The following is a 24673-nucleotide window of genomic DNA, read 5'->3' as shown; positions in this document are numbered from 1 at the left end:
AGAGATGACTAACATCAGAGTTAAGGCTCCTAGGTAAGGCTCCTATCCTAAGGTAAAGTTCATTTCCCTTGTTGAATAGTTATGACACTAGCAGAAAAAGACATCTTAACACCCATTTGAACCACAATCTAGGAGTGGTGAAGACTGACCCTTCTCACTGAAGACCAAAGCCCAGGGACTAAAATGGATCAGAGATCTCAAACACAGGGTCAGTGTGCTCACTCAGACCAATAGAACCTAGATAATGTTAATATGTAATTTTCTAAGTCAATATGTATCCCAAAAGGATCCTTACATATGGTTAGTGGTCCCTGTTTCTTTTTGAGTTGGACACCCCCTGGTAGATCCAGCCATCCAGTAGATATGCTGTACCCTGCAAACAGCCTTGTAACAGAACAATTTGCCTTGCCCAGCCTGATTAGCAGCAGCCAGATAGTCAGAACCTTCCTAGACTAGCATAATAGCCATTATCCAGTGATAGAACAACCTTCTAGGCTCAGTACAGCAGCATAGACCAGAGACAAAACAATTTGTCAGGATCAGTCCAGCAGTAACCAACCTGGTAAGAAGCTTCACAGTCAAGTGTCCATCTTGACCCAGGCAGCAGTGGATTGCCTATTCAGCTGAGATGCTATAGATTAAACCTAGACTAACAGTGGAGTGACTCTCAGAGAATTCTACATGGACCCTTGAGAGAAAGAGAGGGCCTCAAGGTAATAGTGTTCCAGAGCTGTGAGTTGCCTAGGTCCCATATTTATTTGTGGTAGAGTGGTCCTCATGATTGCTTTTTTTGTTTTGTTTTGTTTGTTTGTTTTCTGGGGTGGGGGCTGTTGGAGGAGGGAAATGCTTTGTAACTACTATCTTATTAAGCCATCCATTCGAGTAGAATACTTTTCTAGAAGTTGAATCTACTGGCTGAATTAGTTAAGGGAAGCACACCAGTAGCCATGCACAGGCTATAGTGTTAGGAGACTAGTCACCCAGAGTAACTCTAACTACCTGCTAGACCCCAAGGATAGTCTAGGGAAAAGAAACAGGAGATGCCTCTGGCAGAGACAGGAGACAAAATGTCAAGTGTGCGGAACAGCAAGTAGACAAGTTTGTCTGGATTATAGAATGTGTAAAGGAGAAGTAATGTAGAATACGCCCAGAAAAACAGGTTGGAGCCATGTTGTGAAAGGTTCTAAATGCCAAAGAAGCTTGTGCTTGATCACAGAGGTAATAAAGAAATCCTAGAGTTTACTGAACAGAGGAGTAACATGTCATACTAATACTTTAGGAAAAACACTTTGGCAGCGGTGTGAAGGATGAACAGGGAAGAGAGAACTGAGACTGGGAAACCAATCAGGAGGTTATTGAAATAGTCCCAATGAGAAGAGAGGATAACTAGATCTAGGGTGGCAGACATCTGAGTAAAGGGAAAGGGATGGATCCAAGAAATGTTGTGGACATAGAAAAGATAAGCCTTGGGAAATTATTGAATATGTGTAGTAAAGGAAGATGAGGAGTCAAAAATAACAACAATGCTGCAAATCTTAGTGACTAGAGGAGTAGGAGAATCCTTGATAAAAATGGAGAAGTTCATAGGAAGTGTGGAATTTGGGAGGAAAAATGATTAGTTCTGTTTTGACATACTGATTTTGAATTGCCAGTAGTATAAACAATTAAAAATGTATTATAGGCTATTGGTAATACAGGATAGAAGCTCAAGAGATGAACTGGACCAGCTTAGGAATCATTTGTAAAAACATAATAATTGAACCACTGAGAGATCATCCTAAGTCACCAAGAAAGACTGCTGAAGAAGAAAGACACCAAGTCACCAAGAAAGACTGAGAAGCTGACCCTCAAGGTTTTTCTAGGATTAGGGAATGGAAATTGTATAAAGATCCAGTAAAGGAAACTTACAAGGAGTACTTGGACAGAAAGGAGTAAAACCAAGAAAGAGTAGTAGCATGAAAATTCACAGAAAGTATATCAAGAAGGAGACTGACCAACAGGGTCAGATGCTAACAGAGGACAAGAAAGATAAAGATAGATAAAAGGCTATCCATCATCTTTGCACTTAAATGATAATTGGTTACTTTGTAGTAAGTTTTCCTTGAATGATGAAGTCAAAAGCCAGATTGCAAAGGGTTAAGAAATGAGAGGAGAGGAAGTGGAGGCAACAAGAGTAGATAATCTTTTCTTGGATATGAAAGGGAGGAAAGACATAGGATGATAGTTTTAGGGGACAGTAAGATGAAGTGAAGGTCAATGCAGACCTTGGAGGCAACTACTAAGACCAACCCCTAAGGTTGAGGTCAAAAGCCTCAGAGAAGCCAAGGTATCTAGAATCCACTTCTCTCAGCCACCCTGTAGGCCCTGGGGGCACTAGGACCCAGGCTCAAAGTCAAGGGTTCAGTCAATTCAAAATTAAAAAGTTGATGTGAAGTTCTTGTCTTGTGTTAGGCAGGTCTCTGAGTAATTGCAGGTCAGGATCATTGGGGCTCTGAGAAGGTACTGCTCCTGTCCTCCAGAGAAGGGGGTCCCTCTGAGGAATAAGTTTTTTGCTTGGGTCTAAGGATAATATTGGCATGATATGCAGTCATTTGCCTTATACCCCACATTCCGTGAGGGACAGCCCTGGTGGCACAGAGTATTCATTTCATTGCATATCACATGATATGCAAAACAAGGTATTCTAGGGCACAATGAAGTTCACAATATAGTCCTATCTTTCCAGGCAGGAAATTAATAATGCAATTTTCCCCTTCTACAGTTTATCACCACAGACACAAAAACCCATATTTCAACTTTAGTGTAACAACAATAGCCGTGTGTCCTGAGTCCTAGGAACAGCTTTTCACCTAGGAAAAAGAAGAATAAAGTAACCAATTTGGGAAATATCAATTAAGTATAAATGGAATACTAAGTACTTCAGTACTATTGGGTGGGTGGCAGAGCGATGTTTCATTTATTGTCTTCCATTGTGTACGTTGGGGTCTTTAGCAAAAAAAAAAAAAAAAAGAAAAGAAAGAAAAAAAGAAAAAAAAAGATGGTGTGATTTTTGAACTTTGAACATAGTCAATACCAAAGCAGCTTTTTAATGAATCCAATGTTAGCAAATGTTGGGGAGCCCCTTGCAATCACATTCCAGAGTCTTGTGCACTAGCCCAGAGGGAAAAATGATTATTTGTTAGCGAAGTAGTCACTGAACAAGGCTTCATGATTTATTCAGGCCTCTTAAAGGATAATAGGAACATTTTGATATCAAATGAGATAAGAATATCTGATGTTGCAGTACTACCTTATGAGTTTAAGCATAAACTAGGACATCAAATTGCAATATTGGAGGTTCATAATATTGTCTGATACTTTAAACAGTTTTATGAAAGCAGTGACCGATAATATCACTGTGCTACATTTTTAAAACATTATTTCATCATCATATTAGTGGTATATTTATTTTCATGAGGAACAAGATAGAGCTATCTTTCTATTATCAGCATGTAGGTGTGTTGAATACAATCTGGAGTTAGCGTATTATAATGACTACATTGGTCATGTAGGATGTCAGCCCTGTCGAACTTTTCCAATATAAACTGAATTTCCCTACCTTGGCAGATGAATGATCAAATTCTATTTGACTTTTTTTAAGTTCTAGCTCATATCAAGAAGATACTTTGAAAAATTTTTACTATAAGCATTTCTGCTTTGTAATTATGGATCAACCTGACCTTTTTGATTAGGAAAATTATTTTCTGCTATTTTAGTTTTTGTTAAAGTTTACCTTCCTCCCCACAAGAAAATTTGAGCAAAGGATGGCATTTTTATATATATATTATTTTTAAAGTTTTCATCCCAATGGATTTTGATTTGGTCAAACATACTATGTAAAGCAAATTCCTGACTATTTCCCTATTCCAAGAACATATGTAATATGAATTTGATCTAAGTTTGAAATTCCTATTGATTTCAAAAGGAGTATTATTTTTGAATCACCTTTGAAAAATCCTGACAAGCAAAGGAATTCGATCCAGAGAATTGACAAGGAAATAGGAAAAACAAATCTTTAATTGAGATGTTCCATAAAAATGTGGCTTATATTCATGGAAAACCTAGAGGGAAAGTATCAGATATAGAATTAGTTTTCTACAAAGAAGTTCAGAATATCAGGCTTTAAAAAGCATAACATTTTAACCATGGATATCTGGTAAGAATAAATAAGGAAGGCATATAAATAGGAATTTTTGTCCCAGTGAATATGAGGATATTTACAGAATATGTATATATGTATACATACATACATATATATTCATCACATGGCATTAAGGAGTAAAAAATGAGTTAAATATTGGTATTCATTTTTCCCTAAGTATTTTTGACTGGCCTTGCAAATAGTGGCCATCACAGAATCTAATTCAACTCCAAATAAAATATTTCTGCAAAGATCTGTGTAGCCAATCTAAGACCAAGAATTCACTGAAATCAGACATAAGCCAATAGCCACTTACATTCTCAATGAAGGCAGTAATGACTGATAAATAAAATTTCCCACATTTTAGCTAGTACTACGGGAAATGGTTAGATGGGCAACACTGTGAAATACAGAAAGTCTGAAAAACAAGCAGCCAAGGGCAGTAACTGCAGCCTAAAGAGACAGAATAAAATTACTGACAATGATGGAGTGATTTCAGGAGGAAATGAGAAAATAACATATCAATGAATAGAATTTTCACAAAGGAAAATAGCCATAGCTTAGCCCAGCTTTGATACTAAGCATTCTAAAAAGAAATGTATTGCTGACATCTGATTCATACCACATTAGTAACTAAATCACCAAATAATGAAAAAACCCAGAGGACAGATGCATGACTATTTGCAGAGTACAAGGTCAATGTACCCCTAAAAGAAATCATAAATATGAGCTGAAAGAATTGGATATAATAATTTTAATGCTTTCCCAACAGAATTGTCTAGGCTGTCAGATAACCTCAAGCTGAGTGAGACTGTGTCTACATGAAGTCAGGGATTCAGATATTTTGTTCAAATCTGGTTTTTTGATTCCTATATGACAATAAAAATATCTTCAGGTGCAAATATTTCCATAGAAAGGTTTTTCAATTAACTGAAACAATGACTTATTAGTACCTTTTCCCGTCTCTGAGTAGGTTGTGGATCCCAGCTATATTTAAATTTGAGTTAAGCATTTAGTAGCTAATAGTGTCATTTAGCTACCTATTTTTTCTTTTACAAAACTAATCAAGCTTGTTTGCCTGTCTTAGGAGGCTGAAATGAATTTTTTTGTCCAGCTAATCCAAAAACCTCCCTTCTAGCACACTATGGAGATAGAAACTATTATTTTGGAATTAGGAGAAATCTAGGTTCTATTCCTGACTCTCATATTTGTCATATGATACTGGCTTGTCTTTTTTTTTTTTTTAAAGAAATGAGGCCTTTGTCAGAAATTATGCAAAACCTCTTAAAACAAATGTAGTCTATTCTACATCTCAAAATGTTCTTTATGTTTTCTGACATTATATATTCCTCTAATTTGTTTATATATTGTGGCTATGAATAGATTGCCAAATATTAACAAGGAGGAATTGTACACCAAAAGTGTGTGTTGGGAGGCGGGGGATTGGGGTAGGCAGTATCATTCAGAAGGTGTTTAAGCAGAAGAGATAAGTGGTTCTTAGAATGAGAGGGAAGGAAAAGATTGTTATTTCTAATAGATATTTTTCTAAGCATTTTTGATCCATATTATTGAAAGTAATATTCCTATCAATTCGATCATTTACATATAAGATCTTTGATTAGGTCTACTGGAATCTTGATATAATTTCTAACAACTATCAATAATTATATATCTTCATCCTTTAATGTCTTTAAAACTCTAACCTCTCTTCTATGTATAATTGATCTAGCTCAGCTATTATTTCCATCATTGTCTTTTTTTGCTTTTATTTGTTATATACTTTTTAACCACCATCAACAACAAAAAACATTTAGCTAAAGCAATACCACAAACTCTACATTGTTAACAATTTGTTTTAAGATATATAAATGATATGTGTGTGTGCTAATAACCTCTGCTTTTGAGTACCCTTTGGATTTGTTTTACTTGGATATTTTTTTCTTGATTTTGTGGATATCTTTTTAGGGTAATCATGGTATGTATTATTATTATTCTCTTTTCTTCTCTTCACACAATTCCCTTGTATTTCCAATATTTGTCATTTCAATAACATGATAGAATATGCTACATTCATATATCATAATCTATTCAGCCATGTCTCCTATTCATTACATTTCTGATATTTCCAGTTATTTTTCATGATAAACAAAATTTTCATGAATATTTTCATACATATATAGCTTTTTACTCTCTCAATAATGCCCTGAGGACCTAACCCTAGTAATGGGATCTCTAGGTCAATGAGCATGAAAAGCTTTGCAACTCATAATATATAATTCCATCTTGTTTTCTAAAAAAAAAAATGAGCAGCTACTATAGCAATGTAGTATTAGGCCTGTTTCTTTATGTTCCTATCAGCATTTAATTTTATCACTTTAACTTGGCTGGTTCTCAGTTAACATATATTACCAGGACCATATTTTTCTATATTGATCCTTAGGCAGCAGACACAATCTGTTGCCAGGACCATACTCTTTCCAAAATAAGTCTTTCCAGTTTGGTCATACCCAGGGGACCTTTTAGTCCAGTGACACCCCCTCAAGGATGCAGGATTATCTCCATACTATGAGTGGAAAGGTAGGAGTTTTACAGAATATTTATACTCTGTAAGTCATTGCTGTCCCACCAAAAACTCCATTTGGATTATGTGTATGCTCAGGCTTAACTTTACTACTAATCTCATACAGGTGTGTGGGATCTCTCTAGATAGCTATCTTATTTATCTTATCTAAGGTTCTATTTATTTCCTTAACTTATTTATTTTTTGGTTAGATTTATCTATTTCTAAGAGGGGAAAATTGAAGTCAATTACTATTATTATTTTGTCTATATCTATTTCCATATGTCTATTTTAGTTTTTCCTTTAAAAATCTGGGCGCTATAACACCGGGAACATATAAGTCCAATATTGATAATGCTTCATTATTCATGTTAATCCCTCCCCCCAACATAATATAGTTACCCTGTTCATCCCTTCTAATTATATCCATTTTAGCCCCAACTCTGTCAAAGATCATGACTGCTTCTCCTGCCTTCTCTGGATCAGATGAGGCATAGTATATTCTGCTTCAGCCACTTATCTTCACTTTATGTTTCTTTCATTTTCAGTGTGTTTCTTGTAAACAACACATTATCAGATCCCAGATTTTGATCCTTTCTGCTATCCAGTGTGACATTGTCTGGTGAAATATATCCTCTATGTACCTCTTTCCTCATCTGTAAAATGGGGATAATTAGAGAACCTATCTCACAGGATTGTTGTAAGGATAACATATAAGCAAGAATGCAATCCTTTTTTTTTTAGATTTCATAGTGATATATAAATATTATTAGTGTAACTAGTATTATTATTATTATTATTGTGGGAGAAACATACTCAAGTCTGTACCAGTCTCATCCCAAGAGTGGGAGACTTAAACTCCCTTCAATCCAGAAATAAGAAAATAATTGTATATGAATAAAAAGAGGTATAATAATCAGATAATCTCAGGGTTGATGGATGAACCCAGGGGTGAAGAGCTAGTAGTGTGGAGTAGCAGCAGCTAAGTGTAAGTGGTACCTCTGTGCCCTGTGGATCAGGGTTTGCATATTGATTAGGGTCTGGGGGCTAGCCATGTCCCATTCCAGAAAAGTATTCACTTTCCCTGAAAATCCTGGAAAATAAATGACCAAGTTCAGATGGAGGCGTGTTTTGGGGTTTGAGATATATGTCATGGAGAATAAGGAGCATGCACAGGTTTGGGGGATTCTTCTGGAATGCCAGAGTCCTTAGTCCACGGGTCCTATGTTCCCCCATTGTCCACTTTGTGAGAGAGATCTCACTACCCTGCTGGAATGTGAACATGGAAAGGGGGGCAGATGTAGCCCAGTAGATGACCACTATAGGTAATTAATTATGTCTAACAGGTTAGAACTAAAAAAAATATAGAACAACATAAATAATTAATCAGGTTAGGCACAGTTGATGCCCAATGTAGAACATTACATAACCAGTATGGATGACTGACATTACAGAATGGGAAAATGATTGATCTGCAATTCATGCTTCATTAATGCTAAAACTCCACGTTTTGCAGTTGATGTTTAAGTAGTGCTAACTGGTGAGAAATGCAAGATTTCAGAATATGAGGGTCTTATTTCTATCACTGCCCCTCATTGCCAGTCTCCATCATTATCATTTGCTGTATATAGAGTTTCTCTTCCCTTTCTGTTGTTTTAATTTCTGATTTTATGTCTTTATAATAACTGGCACATTGCTTCCCCTCTTCTATCATGTTTTTGCTCCTTTGTTTTAAGGTTTAAATCCAAAGTTGGACTATTGTTTCTGATTATTTTGAGAATTCACTCCAATATGTTAATGCATTTATTATGAAGATATTCTTTCTCTGTTTTTTTTTCTTTCACATTATTTAAATAGATTGTAATCTGTGAAATTTCTCTGGGCAACAACTTGATCTCCTATATAATTACTACCATAAATTAATATCATTGTAATGCTCAAATACCTTTTTTTTCAAAGCTGAGAAGTTAAGATTTCTTTGTAGCTGTGTCCTAGTAATGTTGAATAGATAGACTTCCTGGAACATGAAGTGGAGGATGGTATCCAGAATTCAGGGTCTTAATCTTCAACCTAGTATTTCATACTTAGCTGCCCATCCCCAATACTTTCATCTAAAGTGAGTCATAGGAAGATGGACTATGTTTCTAGCCTAACGTTCAGTGGTATATTGCCTTTGAGGAGAATAGTAATGATCAGAGGTAGTCTGGACTAGAGAGAGACTAGAAATCTATATAATGCCTGGAAAAGGCCTTATACTCATGTACAACTACATAGTAATTGTGTCATCACTATCAAAAATGATGATGTCTAATTCTTGATACTGTTCATGCTTCATCTGATGCTATTTATATATCAGGGAACATAGGAAGGGATGAGGGCTATGGAGGTCACCCCATGAGAACTCCTTGCCAAACACATAAGAAGATTCTCACACCTCTTTTAACTATGGATATAACCACTGATGACATTGCAAACGATCCAGATTCACTGGAAGAATTCTGTCCATGGAATGGCCTACCTTAGGAAGTAGTAGGTTTCCCCAAACTGAAAGTCTTCAAACAATATTTAAAAGACCACTTGCAAGGCACATTAAAGAAGAGATTTTTGGTCAGGTATAATTTGTTCAAGATAACCTCTGAGGCCCTATCTAACTTGAATATTCTCTCAAATAATGGCTTCTGCATGGTAGATGAGGTATTTACAATAATGGATTATTAGTTTCAGCAGCAGTAGCATTATTATTATTAATATTGTATTATACCTTTAGGGACCTCCCACAAACGCATGCAGATATCTTCCAATGTTTTTATTCTTTTCAGTGTGAGAAGTCATCTTTTCATCCCCAATCAGTACTACTTTTCTATAACTGTCTTCAGTGACCTGCCTCTCACAATGAACTTCGTTATTCCCCCCTGTAATGTAACCTTTTCTTTTCTGAGAATGCATAAATAATCATTTATAGATATACCTTCCTTCATTTATGGAAAGGTCCCATTGTGGGAACTCCTAGAACTTCTTTCCTTCTTTACTGTATTTCTATAACTATGTCCCTTCTATGCTGTTTTGTCCCATTTATCACATTTAATATTAAGTTATGCCCAGTTCCCCATTTCATGATCTGAAAGTCTACTTTGTGGAGATGGAGTTTCCTGTCAATTAATGAGTATCATTTAATCTATATAATGTACTTTTTGTATAACTTTAAGATTCATCTATCTCTGGAAATGTGCATTTTCATCTAACTAATGTATATGCAATCCAAGCAGCAGTTATGGAGATACTGGCTAGGTTCAGTCTTCAAAATCTGTCAATAATAAAAGCATAACTCATCCTATTATGTGAAGAGTTTCTGCTTTAGGAACTTGTAAACTTTACTTACTTCTGGTACATTTGAGTCAGCTCACCTGCTAGTAACCAAGGCAACTGTTTTGACCATAAATATATTATATAACCAATGGCATAAACAGAACTTGGAAATCCTATGGAAAAGAGCACTGATTTTTGAATTAAAAGATAGAAATTAGAGTCTTGGATTTACCACTTGTGGTAAATCATTTAACTTCTTGCAGCTTTAGTTTTTTCATTAGTAAAATAAAGAGATTAGGCAAAATGAGTTGGATCATCCAACTCAAAATTTATGATTCTATGAAACAAAGTCATGACATCTATCAAAAGTAATGTAAGTGGGGGGAGTTTCTTTGGTGATGATTATATTGCTACTTCATTTTATTCTCTCTTCTGCTTGAATAATGCTTCTTCTTGGAATCTCATTCTATTTGTGCCCGATTCTTCTCCTCATATGAATAGTGCAGGTCATTCTCTAATAGAGTCCAAAGCCAGTGCTTCTGTCATTATCATTACTCTCATACACATAACTTGCCTTTTCCCTCCAAGCCCTCTCTCAGTGGCTTCCATAGTTCCTCCTTAATCACGTTTCCTATTTGCCTTTGGCCTTAGCATCCTAGAAATTGAATTTTCTCTTATTCTCACCATATTTACTACACTATCTATTTGTAGGACTCTAGTAAAATGGTTAGATTCATTAAGCATAGGTCTCTGTGAAAAGTCAACTTTTCTGTCTATGACATATCTATCATCCAATCAGTTAATAAACACTTATTAAGCATCTACTATGTGCCAGTCACTATGCTAGGTATTGGGAATTCAAAAAGAGGCAAAAAACAGTCTGTGCCTTCAAGGAACTTACAACCTAATGGAGGAGACAGCATGCAAACAAATATATATAAAGCAAGCTATATATAGAAGAAATAAGAAATAACTAAGGAAATAATAAAGAGAAAACACTAGAATTAAGTTGGGAAAGGCTTCCAGTAAATTTTAGTTAGGACTTTTAAAGGAAGTCAGTGAGGTCCCTAGGCAGAGAAGAGGAGGAAGGACATTCTAAGAATGAGAAACAGGTAGTAATATGCCCAGAGCCAAGAGATGGAGTGTCTTGTTCATAACAGCAAGGAGGAAGGAGTCACTGGATCAAAGAGTATATAATGGGGAATAAAGTGTAAGAAAATTGGGAAGACAGGAGACTTATGAAGGGCTTTGAATGCCAAAGAGAGCATTTTGTATTACATCCTGTAGGTGATAGTCACTGGAAAGTAGATGAATGATATGATTAAACTTGTGTTTTAGGGAAAATCACTTGAGTTACTGTAATAGGGAGAGATAAAGGTAGATTATTTTTGTTTTTATATAGAAAGCTTGCTTTCCATTGAAATCTCTTTCCTGCTCCTTACCTATCAAAGACCACGAGCTGAATCACATTCAAATGCCAAATCCCCTGTATGTGTTATGGGGTCCCCAAGTCTTATTCCTAACCTCCAAAAAGCAAAGGTAGATAACTAAGGATGAATACAAAAGAGTGATGTGATCCTGTAAAAATACCATCAGGGACACTAAAGCTCAGAATGAGCTGTTGCTGGCAAAAAATATGCAAGACAAGAAAAAAAGGGTTTTTGTGGTTATGTTGGAGCAAGAGAAGGATTAAGAAAGAATAGGACCAATATTTGTGATGAATGGAACAATGATAATAGATGTCAGAGAAATGAAAAAAAAAAAGGACTTAATTCTTATTTTGCTCCTTTTTTTTTCTTTGCCAAGAGGAATGATTTTTTCGGGAAAAAACCAAAAGTGCATGGAAAGGAATTGAAATCCAAGTTAAGTAAGGAGATTCAGTAAGAGCTGGAAGAGGCCTACCTCAGAGGAGGAACTAGAGCTAAGAGTGGTAAAGTGATTTGTCCGATATCACACAGGCAGTAAGCAAGAAAGCAAGCAATCAAACCTAGTGAATTTGGCTCCATAACCAGCAGTTTCCACTTTTTGTTAGAGACTTAGATGAAAGTATGGATGGCATGCTCATCAAATTTGAAGATGATATGGAACCAGGAGGGATAACTAACATGCTAATTAAAAGATCTGTTGTGCAGGGGAATCCAGATGAAATATCATCAAAGACAGAGAAGGTTTTGACAAATTTTATTTCTACACATAAGGTAAGGAGGAAAACAGTGATCAACAGGGGTAGCCTCCAGGCCTGAATTTGGCACACATGGGTGGGGGAGCCAATGTTTAGTCAAAAACCCAGATACTTTCATATATAATTTCAGACAAAGAGCTAGTATGATACCGATGGAAGACTGCCCTGTTATCTCTAAGGCTAATAAAATGAAGGTATTTTCTAAATTGCCTAATAGGATGGAAGAATGAGGTATAGGGAAGTAGGAGTGACAAACAAAAACATAGAAATGAATAGGAAAGTAGAAAAGAAGCTGAAATGTAGGGGAGAATCTTTTCAGTAAAAATGTTTTCCATCAGCTTACAGAGTCAATACCTGAAAAGACCTTGACAGGCTAAAATAGTGAGTAGTGAAATACAGTGAAATTTAATAGGGATAAATGTAAAGTCCTATAATTGGGTTCAAAATGTTAATGGCACAAGTGTAGGATTAGAGAGCCGTAACTGAATAACAACTGATGTGTAAATAATCTGGATTTTGGGGGAACCTACAAGTTCAGTATAAGTCAACAGTGCAAAACCTATAGTGAAGGCTTTTCCAACTTGGTAGGGATTTGCTAGTATCTATGTTTTGCTGGCATAAACTTCTTGGAGCCCAGGTTCATCTCACCCAGAAGAGATATAGAAGAAATATATATCAAGGATGATTAGAAAGTTGTAGCAGCAACACCAGCAGCAGCAGCTTCTTTTAAGTACCTACTGTGAGAAAAACAAAAAATAATAGGTTCCATTTCTATATTTCTTTCTAGGCTTACAAAATGCTTCTAGTAGGCAGTACAAGTAATAGTAAACTGATTTTATTGCTCAGTTGTTTTTCAATTGTATCAAATTCTTCATGACTGATTTTTTCTTGGCAAAGATCCTGGAGTGGTTTGCCATTTCTTTCTCAAGTTCATTTTACAAATAAGAAAACTGAGGCAAATAAGGTTAAGTGACTTTCCCAGGGTCACATAGTTATTACATGTCTGAGGCCAGATCTGAACTCAGGAAAATGATTATTCCTGTCTCTAGGCCCCATGTTCTATCCATTATACCATTTAGTTGCTGGAACCTATTTTAGAAATGATTAAATTAAAACTTAGAGAGTTTAAATGATGTGTCTGTGGGCACATAGTAAGTAATGAAGACAGAATTTGAATTCAGGGCTTGTGTTTCTGAAGGTCAGGATATTCCCCCTATATCACTCCATCACTCCAAATAGTCTCTGGCTACAAGGAGTTTACAAAGTTATTGTATGAAATAAGGACATATTTCTTATATGGACAGCTAGGTGGTCCAGTGAATTGAGAGGCAGACTTAGAGATAGGAGTTCCTGGGTTCAAATCTGGCCTCAGATACTGCCTACCTGTGTGATCCTGGGCAAGTCACTTAACCCCCACTGCCTAGCCTCTAATGAACTTCTGCCTTGGAACCAATACATAATATTTATTCTAAGATGGAAGGTAAGGGTTCCATAAAAAAGAAAAACCAAAAATTATTTCTAACTTTTGTGGAAAAATCCCCCAATTTACTATTCACATCTTATTCTTGAATAAGGTTGAAACCAAACTCTTTGGAATGAGAAGGTAATTATGAAAACAGACAGAGAAATAACCTTTACTACAATGGCTTGGTTGTGATATCTGAAATATTATTTTCACATGGCAGATTTAAATATGGTAAAATTTTCATTTCATTATGCACAAAACATAATTACTTTCAGGGTATAAGAATTGAAGGTGTTGATCCAAATCTAATCTCTGTATTTTAGCTCTGAAATATAAATGTCAATAGACCACAGGTGCCTAAAATATTTTTACAAAGAAACATATATTTAATTGTTGAGAAAGTAGGGAATTTTCTTTTCAACTTTATCATGTTTCAGCAACTTGATTAGGAAAACTGTGGCAAGAGTCCATGAAATACCACTGGCCACAATGCATAAACAGAATGTTAGGATTGAGAAAGAATTAATTTACCTTCAAACTGAAATGGACATCTGGTTCTTCATCCAAAGTTGGAACCCCTTTATGTATCTGAGTCCCACAGATGAGCTAGTAGAATAAAAATCTACAGTTCCAGCTGGCCCTGGATAAAATGGTGAAGTAGATGTGTATTTTCAATTGCCTGACCCCACACTTTTACTATTCTTTCTCCTTTATAGACTCCTTTCCCTTATTTTTATGGTCCCAAGGCCTTTCATGCTCTTTTCCTTAGACCATTGTCAAAACCCATAACTGGTTAATTCCATTTTTGTGTGACTAGATTTAAATGGGAAAACTGCATTTTAAGCTTTATGTTAAGCCTAGATGTTGAATGAATGCCAATATACTTTGTCAAAGATTATAAAGCAAGTAGAAGTGGTTTGTTTGGCCATTGTGGTTCTTTAAAATCAAACCAATGTGTGACAGATATTGTGCTTTTGCACAAGTCCATTTTTGAGTATTGAAGAAATAATGTTGATAAATTGGGAGTTGAGGAGGAGGATGTGATAAGAAACTTTGGTATTGTGAGGAAGTTTGCTAAATTATTATTTAGGAGACCTAGCAGGAAGGGCTGGAGAATTCTAAATGGAATGGGGAAGCAGGAAGTGTGTGACTCTCTCTCTGAGACGGGCTTTGGGACAAGTTGTAACTGATCCTGGGAGACCTCAGAGGAAGTGGAGTTTGCACCCAGATTTCTTGATATCCAGAAGGAAGACTATCATCTACTTGTGAGAGATTTTTGGTAGAGACTATTAATCCCAACCTGAGTTGCAGGTTAACTTGGGCTGGGTTAGCTCCCAGAATCTACCCACCTGAAGTACAGATAGGGGTCCTGGAAGAGCTGCAACATCGCTGGAGTGTGTCAGGACTCTGCTGTGAGGATAACCACTTCAGTCCTGCTATTCTTTGGGCCCTGTCTTGCTTAGGTCTCAGTTCAGTGTAGATAAGTCCCTCCCCTGACCCTGTGGTTTGCCCATAGTCTGGAAGTATAGAAACCCCTATTCCCATCCTTTAGACCATATTTCCCTTAATTAAAATTGTTACAAACCCTCTTGTCATTTGCTTGCTGGTTTTCACAGAACCCTTGCCTAGGAGAAGCAGGGTGACTGTTGGGGCCTGTCACTTCTGTCTACAGTCTTTCCCCTTAACAGTTAACCCAGTTTCCCTAACTTGTTAAGTCCCCATCTATTGTCCATTCCTGTCTCCTCCTCACCCTTCTGAACCTACATATAATATTTAAGTTATCTCCCCTGTTTTTCCCTATAAGAATATCCACAAAAGTATCTTTTAACTCTCCTCCCTAAAGGAAAGACAGGGATGGCTTCCCTTCCCTTGGTCAGTATTGAAGGTTCTTGGAGACAAACTATATATGTGTATATATATATATATGTACATATATATGTATATTTATGTTTGATAATATGGAAATAAGGATTAATAATAAGGAAAGCCTTAAACTAACTGGAAACTAACTTTCCACCCACACTCTACATCTGTCTCAGGACAGAACCTTCATTTTTTCCAGCTACACTAAAACTGCCTAACACTTACTAAAACCCCCCAAAATGCTATATGACTATAAATCTACCTATAAATCCTTATTTAATTAACTTAATTTGATAAAGAGAGTCTCCAAACACAAATAAGTTCAGCCAGCTAAGATGGCAGTTGCTAACTTACAATCCAGTCACCCTGGTATTGCCCAGAGACCAGACAAACAGCTTCAATCTTTCTCCTTCTCCAAAACTGTTATCCGGCAAAGCAGATCCATCCGTTTCTTCTTAAAGATGACTTCTCTTGATTAGGAAAGTAGAAACCCTCTTCAGATGAGATTCAGAGGTCTTGTTTCACAGGACCTTGTCTCCACCAGCAGCTAGAGAAAGCCAACTCACTCACCAAAGCCCAGTGAGTGAGTGAGTGAGTGAGAGGACCTCACCAACTGTCCAGAATCTGTTCCTGTGTTCTTCCTTCCAAATTCTGGTCTCATGCACTGCTCTCTACCTTGCTTGTACCCTCAGAGAAGAGATCTCTTTATCAAATATCTTATTTTATTCAATATCTTAATCAATATCCTAATTTCCTCACTATAGTATGCCTGAGAAAATAAAAGTCTATACAAAAATGAGTACAAACTGGGCTTTACAGAATGAGAAGGAAACAACAACCAACCAGAAAAAGTTAGTTGAAACCATTACTAATTTTAACAAAGAGCAGGATATAATATAAACTCACACAAATCATCAGTATTTCTATGCATCACTAATAAAGATATAGCAAGAGATAACCCATTTAAAATAATCAGAGACAGAGTAAAATACCTGGGAGTATCAATGTCAAAATCCTAGGAACTACATGGACATAATTATAAAACACTTTTTATACAAATAAAGTCTGATTTAAATCATTGGAGAAATATTCATTATTCATGGATAGGCAGAGCCAAAATAATCAAAATGACAATTCTCCCTAAACTAATCTACTTCTTCAAAGCCATCCCAATTAAATTATCAAAAATTATTTTACTGAGCTAGAAAAAATAATAACAAAATTCATTTGGAAGGACAAAATGTCAGGAACATCAAAAGAATTAATGAAAAAAGAAAGTAAGAGAAGGAAGTTTGGCAGTACCAGATTTTAAACCATATTATAAAGCAGTAATTATCAAAATTATTATCTGGTACTAGCTGAGAAATAGAAATATTGATCAGTGGAACCAAACAGACATACAACAAATAATAACATATTATAGTACTTAGTGTTTACAAAAGTAAAGATCCAAGATTTTGGAGTAAAAATTCATTATTTGAAAAAACTGTTGGGAAAACTGGAAAGCACTCTGACAGAAACTAGGTATAGATCAATAGCTTTTTTTTTTTAGAATATTTTTCCATAATTACATGATTCATGATTCCCCTCCCTCCCTTTCTTTCCCCCCTCCCAGAGCTGACAAGCAATTCCACTGGGTTATATATGAATCATTGTTCAAAATCTATTTCCTATGTTATTCATATTTGCAGTAGAATGATCTTTTAACTTCAAATCCTCAATCATATCTCCATTGAGCCACGTGATTTATCCTATGTTTTTCTTCTGCATTTCTGCTCCCACAGTTCTTTCTCTGGATGTGGATAGTGTTCTTCCTCATAAGTTCCTCTGCATTTAGACCAAAATTCCACACCACTTACCCAGATAAGATCAAAATGGATATATAAGCTAGATATAAAGGAAGTTATCACAAACAAATTATAAGAAGATGGAATATGACTTATCAAACTTATAGATAGGAGAATTTATAAATAAACAACAAAGAGCTTTATGAGATGCAAAATGGATAATTTTGATTACATTGAATTAAAGAGGGTTGTCCATATAAAAATAGTGTAGTCAATATTAAAAAGAAAGCAGAATATTTGGGGGGGGGAATTTTATAGACATTTCTTCAGATACAGGTATAATATCTCATATATAGAGAGAACTCCAGGCAAGTCACTTCATCCCAATTGCCTATCCCTTACTGCTCTTCTGCCTTGAAACCCAATATTTAGTACTACTTCTGAGACAGAAGTTAAGGTTGTTTTTTTTTTTAATTTTTTTTAAACCCTTGTACTTCGGTGTATTGTCTTATAGGTGGAAGAGTGGTAAGGGTGGGCAATGGGGGTCAAGTGACTTGCCCAGGGTCACACAGCTGGGAAGTGGCTGAGGCCGGGTTTGAACCTAGGACCTCCCGTCTCTAGGCCTGACTCTCACTCCACTGAGCTACCCAGCTGCCCCTTAAGGTTGTTTTTTTAAAAGAGAGACAGAGAGAAGATAGAGGGGCAAGAAGAAAAAGAAGAAACAATGATGAAAAAAAAAAGATCATTAGAAGGCAGTGTGGTGTAGTAGAAAAGGTTTTAAACCTGGATTCAGAAGAGACCTGAGGTCAAAATCTGTTTATAACCCTTACTTAATCACTATGTAACTAACATCACATTATTTAATCTCCTTAAACCTCAGTTTGTTCATCTGTAAAAAGAGGATACCTGTCACACATACTTTACCTCGGAGGATAATTGTGGACATATAATGAAATAAATTGTGGAAAATACTTTGGAAATCTTAAAGTGCTATATGTAAAAAGGACCAAGAGAGCGAGGTGTCAAGAAAGGAGAGTATCAAAAAGGAAGGCATGGTCAATGCTGTCAAATGTTTCAGGGAAGCAATTAATTAGTCATTGTTGTCTTCAGAAAGGAATTTCTCCATAGGATAATGGGGACAGAGACTGGATTGAAGATGTTGATGTGTATGTAAGAGGGTGATGAAAAAGTGAAAACAGGAAGTATGGATTCCTTTTTCTACAAATTTGACAAAGAAGAGGAGAAGAAACAAATTGACAATGAAGGGGAGAAGAGAAAGAGTCAAAAACAGAGACGTAGAGATAAAGAGAGTTTGATGATATAGAAGAGTCAGAGAAGGTTTTGTTTTTTTATGGTTGGAGACACCTGACCACACTTCGAAGCAAATAGAACCCAGAAGAGAGAGATTGCAGAAGCAAATGCAAGATCAAAAGGAGGCTGGAAGAAAAAGATTTACATTACTGTTAGAGGAGTTAGCTTTGGCAAAAAGTAAGACTGCTTCATCTTCCTCATCTAAAAGAAACAATGTAGGAGCCTACAAAGAAAATTTCAACTTTTTAACTTTACATTTTCTGAGAATTTGCAGCTGCTTTTTTATATGGATCATTTTAAGACATCAGTGGACAAGAGTCTCCTAGATTCTTACTTCACCCCTGAGTAATATTGACTATTTTCCTGAAGAATTTAGAGGCACTACAGAAACAAATTTCAATTACTAATGGATTTCAATGGTCTAAACAAATAGAGACTCGCCCAATTATCTGACACAGCACTTTGCCTCTCTTTCTTCTAAGTACTCTCTCTGTTCTTCCTTACAACTCTCCCAACAATCAGGAAGTCTGAAAGTCAGGAAAATAGCAAAACTCAATCATTTTCATTTCCATGTTTGACATATGTATATCTACAGGGTTTTCAGGTTTTTTTAGGTTAAGTCCAGATCCATCCTCACCATAAGTAAATACTTACTGATCAACTACTATATTCAAGATACTGTACTATATATTAGAGATACTAAAATTTAATAAGCATGATTCTTTGCTTTCAAGGAATGAACAATCTAATTAGAGAGATAGAACACAGACACAGCATTTAAGTACCATTATAAGGTAAGAAATGTTGCAAGATTCCAAATGAATGATATAAAGTAATGGTACTCCATGTTTTCCATCAAAGGATATACTTTTTAATGCTTTAAGAGGGAAAAATCCCTGAAGTGAGTGAGTAGTTCTGTGCAAAAGGCTGAGAATATGATAAACATGTAGGCATAGTGAAGGAAGATTATTGACACAGCACAATGTTAGCACACATTTTCAGGTCAACATCCCCTCTCTGCATTGGTTTTTGACTGCCTTAAAAAGTTTCCAAATATGCACCCCAGAAATAAAGATTTGATAATTTATTCTGTGGCTGGTGGAGAATCACTAAAGGTCTGGGAGCAAAAAGAATGAGGAGTGCAAAGCAGTGTTTTAGAAAAGTTAATTTGGCAAAGGTGTAGGACAACGGGTTGGAGGAAGAACATAGCAAAGACATCAGAGAGGAGGTTGTTGTGGAAATTCAGATGAAAGGTACAAAAGGTCTTGTTTTGGGTGGTAGTATTAAAAATGGAAAGAAAAAGACAGATGTGAGACAGATGATAAAGAATCTACAGGATGCATTGACAAACTAGAAGTGGGGGAAAAGTACAAGGTAACTTAAAACCTAGAAGGGAAAAATAAAATTGTACAGGTTTTGAGCCTCAGTGACTAAGAGACTGGTGGTACCATCACTTGACATTTAATTCTGGCTAAAATTATTTACATATCTAGCTTTAGGATATTTCCAAATGTTAAGTCAGGTGGTTGTCTCAGACAAATAACTATAATTCGGTTCCAGATCAAGGGAGACAAAGAAAAGACTTAAAAGGGGAACAAGTCAGCCTAATCTTATCTATTGGCATTTGGCTGGCTTCTGTTCAAGAACCCTTTTTCTAGGTATTCTTTTGTTTTTTAAAGATATACATCTTGTTATGCCATCACCATAATTTGAATCAGAAATTTCCTTCTGGAATAAATGATAATACCAATGTGAAACCAGTGTGAAATCAGGTCAAGAAGCAGTGAGATGTTATCACTAGAAGAAATCAGCTGCTCTCCCCCTCTGAAAGTGCAAATAACCCATCCTTGAATGTGTTCTTGTTATACATCTTCTCCAACAAATGCCTCCCTCACATGTCATTCCTAAATATGTCCCATTCTTATTGATAGCATATATACTATGGGAGGGTTGTGGATGAAGCATTCAATGACTACTTTTTTTCAGTTCTTGCTTTAAATTCATTGTGTCCTAGCTGACTAGTAAAAATAAATACATCCTAGAAATTTGAGAGCTATGTTGGGGTTTTTTTTCCTGACTAGACACAAGGAACATAGGGAAGTTTTTCTGAGAACAAAAGATAGGAGACAATAATGCCTCAGGTGCTCTAGCGAAAAGAAAGGAATAAAGAATGATTGCAAAGTTTCTAACCTTGATTTTCATAAAGTTATAAAGTGTCAGTACTAGGATTTGAACTCAAGTCCCTTACTCTAAATATAGTACTCTTTCAACAATGCCATGCTATCTCTGAATGATATTCAGCACCACTGTATATCATTGTTTTAAAAGTTATTTTATAATACCTGGAGTGCTTAACAATGACTTAAATAGAAAATCCAACCATCATTTTGCATTTTGGGGTATGTCTATAGTTTATAGATTCTATAGTATCTATAGAGTCAAAAAATGAATGGACACCCAAGGCTTTTTCTCTAGTCTGTAATAATTAACAATAAAATTGTCACTGCAAAAAGCAATGTAACCTAAGGACAGTAAATTCCAGTATACTAAGTCTCTGCAGAAGGTGATAAATGACTTCTTGCTAAACACCTATAAATTCATAGATTTAGAGGTAGAGAAGACCCCAAAGGGTCTCAGATTAGGAAACTGAGGTTTCCTTAGAGGTAAAGTAATTGACCTAAGGTAAAACATCTAGTAAATAGAAGGGTCAAGTCTGAAATCAAGCACTCATCCCCTATAATACCTTGTTTCTCCTTTGATGTTCAATGCTATGACACATGGAAATGCACACCTGCTTAAGAACAGGACCATGACCCTTCAGAACTTTACATACATGAACCATAAGGCTTAGATCTGGAAGATACCTTAGAGATGATCTAACCCTTCTCATTTCATAGATAAGGAGACTGAGGCGTAAATTACAGAATAGGGATTTGAATCTAGGATTTGTAACTCCAAATTCAGTGCTCACTGCATCACATCAAACTGCAACTGAAAGGGGATTTACTAATTCATACTGGAATCAAAGTCATATCTTAGCATTATTAGCATTGAGATCTAACTGAGTTATCCAGCCCCCCAGGTCCTGTTTATGTGTCTGCATAAAAGAGGGGTTGGTAGTGAATATATCTTTTCTAAAAATGTCTTCCCTCAAGACCTGACTTCTTTAACTTCTCTGAAAAAAGAAAAAGAATTTGCAGGGCTGCAACTTGCAGAGCCTATTTGTTTCAGATAAATGATTCTCAATTTGACCAAAGATTGGTCCCATATAAAAAGAAAATCAAGAAGAAAGAGGAAAGAAGAGTTTTCTTGCTTTGATAATAATGGGAACATAGAGTTTTTGCCTTTTGGATTAAGAAGGGGATTCTAAAATGAATAGATATGTATATGTAAAAATAAAAGTATATATGTACATATATCTATATATGATAACATATCAACTTACAGGTATTTGTTGATAACCTGTGGATTAAGTACTGAGAGAGCCAGTGGGGCAAATATAAGCAATGTTTCCTGACTTCAAGAAGTTTGTGTTACAATTGGAAAGATAAGACTAATGAATGAAATGAAGAAATTATCTAATTTGCTGGAATCTTAGAAGTCATCTAGTTAAATCATTTCCTTTTACAAATGGAGAAACAAGGGACAAATACTTGTGATTTACCTGAGGTCACACAAATAGAGGCAGAGCCAGGGCTAAAATCCAAGTCTCTTGACTCCTGGCCTAGTGCTCTTTCCATTACAGGTCACTGAATTCTCTCAAACAATACACAATATAAAATATAATTTAGTTGGAGCCCAGAGGAGAGAGAAAGGGCTGGTTTGGATCCAAAAAGCTTCATTGAAGAGGTAAGACTTGAACTGGGCCATGAAAGAGGGGAAGCATTTAGTGCTAGAGAGAATAGGAGAGCAAAATCTGAGAAGATAGGCATAGAGGTAGAAATGGATATGATGCATTCCTGGAATAGTAAGTAAAGCAGTAAAATACCAGCTTGATTTCAGAAGATGTATTCTGGGAGCAGAGTAGAGTTGTAAATGCAAATTTGACAGTTATTTGTATAGAGGTGATGGTTGATGTCATCCAAATGAATTCAATCTGTGAGTGCATGAATTCAACAACTTTTTTGTGAGGATGAGCTGAGTGGAGTGTGAGAGGAAGTTCTACTTGTTGAACTCTTTTCTCTGCTAAGAATGTAAAGGAAAGTTAAAGACTAAACCTTAGGAAATCTCCATATTTAGGGCACTGGAGAAAGAAGAGAAAATGTAGAGAAGGAAAATGAGGAGAATGCAGAGATCATAAAGGGGCACAATATGACAAGAAGTTTGGGCGTGTGTGTGTGTGTGTGTGTGTGCGTGTGTCTGTGTGTCTGTGTGTCTGTGTGTCTGTGTGTTATAGGATCACTAATCTAGAGATCTACCAGTTGGAAGGTACCATAGAGGTAATTTAATCTACCTTCTCATTTAACAGATGAAGACATTAAGATGTAGGAGGTTAGGTGGCTTGAATATGATCATAAGGGTAGTAAGAGTAGCAAGTGTAAGTATCAGGATATGCATTTATGTCAGAGGCTGATTATCTTTCTTAAGCCTGAATTCAAACAAATCAAACAAACCAATAAAGATACAACTATAGCCCTAAGCACCACTCTTGTTAATTGGAGGGGGGAAGATATTGACAATTTAGAAAAATAGTTTAAAGTATTGCCTTTTAAAGCCATGATTGTCATAGTTAATATCATTATTAGTTTTGAAATTATAGTATAAAGTATTATATTAGAATCAAAATAACACATTGCAGTGCTATTTTTAAACTGTCTGATAATAGCACTATTTTTACACACATTTAACTTACACATTTCAGTTTCAGTGATGATTACACAACAAGAAAAAGCATTATATTTTTCAGTGTTTGTATAAGACTTTGGAAAATCAATAGCTATATTAAGCCAACTAACAAAATTATGGGAAGAAACAACTAATAAGTGTTATTTGAATAATTTGAAGATATAAAAGCTCAATAATGTTCAATGTCTTTAAAATTTTCTTCAAGAAATCTAGTTCTATCATTTTAGCCCTCTAATATGACTTCAATCAAATCCATTAAATTCCACAACCATTTATTAAATACCCACTATTTTGTGTAGTGTAAGGGCAGAATGGGTTAAGGCAACCTTTTAGAATGTTGGGAAGCTGGTTTGATTGACATGGACCATTGGTTGGAAGAGAACAAGGCATTGTGGGAAGGAAGAACCTGAACTAGGGGCTTTTGATCTGGGATCTCTGGGTGAGAGGAGGAGAGTAGCTTACCCCGTGATCAATCAGGAGCTGGCCCAAAGGATTTTTTGGACAACCATTACCCCAAAGCCTGGTGTTCTTGTCAGCTTCTACAATCAACTTAAAGAGATTGAGGTCTCTTTATCCCTGAGGGGTCTGGGACTCTGAGACCCTCAGAGCAGACCCCAAAGACCCTTAATCCATACCTACCTTACAGAAAGACCCAATCATATTTCTAGTAGTATAGATTATAGATAGAATAGAAATTAGGGAAAAGGAAGGTGAATCTCTGGTTTCAGCCATTTGGCTGGCCAGGGGGAAGGACTTTGTGGGATTTAGATTTTAGGGCTTCCTGATTACCTCCACCCTCTCCTCTTCAATTACCTTGATCTACTAAATAAAAAAATCAATTTGCAGTCAGATTAAGGGAGATTATTTCAGGGCATGCAGAGGAAGCAAAGGGTGTGAGAGTTAGCTGCTGAGATCAGACTCCATGTCTGAGCAAGACCCCCTGGAGGGCCGGTTTTACCTAGGGGAGAGACTTTTTCCCAAGGAAAGTCTGAGCTTACCCAGCCAGGATACCACCAACATTACCTGCTAGAAAAGCCCTCCCTCAAGCTATCGGTGCTGGCTCATTCTCTAATAAGCCATCTTTACCAAGAAATTGTCCCAGTAATACTGACATATCAGTATTACTGGGAATATATATATATATATATCAGTATTACTGGGAATATATATATAT

This window comes from Gracilinanus agilis, chromosome 2 (assembly GCF_016433145.1).
Source record: "Gracilinanus agilis isolate LMUSP501 chromosome 2, AgileGrace, whole genome shotgun sequence".
Lineage (NCBI taxonomy): Eukaryota > Metazoa > Chordata > Mammalia > Didelphimorphia > Didelphidae > Gracilinanus > Gracilinanus agilis.
The sequence above is the reverse complement of the archived record's forward strand: the minus strand, read 5'-3'. Positions refer to the sequence as shown.